Here is a 1,202-nt window from a genome sequence, read left to right on the forward strand (position 1 = left end):
GAAATCTTTGCCAAACAGAAAAGAAATAATGGACTTAATAATTAGTAAATTAGATTTAAAATATAAAAAAATGCAACAGGTAGGATGGAAGAAAATATTTGTAAACCATATGTCAGATAAGGAGTTAATATCCAAAATACATAAAGGAAACCAACAGCTCAATAACAAGAGAAAAGGCAATTGATTAAAAAATGAGCAGAGGAACTTAATAGGATTTTTTCCAAAAAAGACATCCAAATGTCCAACAGGTACATGAAAAGATGCTCAACATCCAATCATCAAGGAAATGCAAGCCAAAACCACAGTGAGATATTACCTCACACCAATCAGAATGGCTAGTATCAAAAACACAAGAAATGGCAAGTGTTGGCAAGGATGTGGAGAAAAGGGAACCCTTCTGCACGGTTGGTGGAAATGTAAATTGGTGTAGCAACTATGGAAAACAGTATGGGAATTCTTCAAAAATTAAAAACAGAGCTGCCATATACTTCAGCCATTCTACTTCTGGGTATTTATCCAAAGGAAATGAAAAATAGGATATCAAAGAGATATTTTCACTCCCATGTTTATTGCAGCATTATTCACAATAGCCAAGATATGGAAACAACTTAAGTATTCATTAGTGAGTGGATAAATAAGATGTGGTGTGTGTGTGTGTGTGTGTGTGTGTGTGTGTGTGTGTGTGTGTGATGGAATATTATTCAGCCATGAGAAAGAAGCAAATCCTGCCATTTGTGACAACATAGATGGACCATGAGGACATTATGCTAAAGTGAAGTAAGTCAGACATAGAAAGATAAATACTGCATGATCTCATTTATATGTGGAATTTTAAAAAGCCAAACTTGTAAAAACAGAGTAGACTGGTAGTTATCAGGGGGTGGAGGATGTGGGAATAGGAGAGATATTGTTTAAGGGTATAAACTAGCAAATAGTAGATGAACAGTCTTGGAATTATAATGCTCAATATAGTGACTATAGAAAATAATAGTGTATTATAATATGAAACTTACTAAGAGACTAGATCTTAAATATTCCCACCACAAAAAAGAAATGATAATTATGGGACATGGTAGAGGTGTTAGCTAATGTGTTGTGGCAGTAATCATATCGCAGTATGTGTATATATCCAGTTAAGATGTTGTACACCTTAAACTTACCCAGTGATACATTTTATTTATATCTCAATAAAAAAATAAAAG

The sequence above is a fragment of the Crocuta crocuta genome, unplaced genomic scaffold (assembly GCF_008692635.1).
Source record: "Crocuta crocuta isolate KB4526 unplaced genomic scaffold, BGI_CrCroc_1.0 scaffold1077, whole genome shotgun sequence".
In the NCBI taxonomy this organism is placed as follows: Eukaryota; Metazoa; Chordata; class Mammalia; order Carnivora; family Hyaenidae; genus Crocuta; species Crocuta crocuta.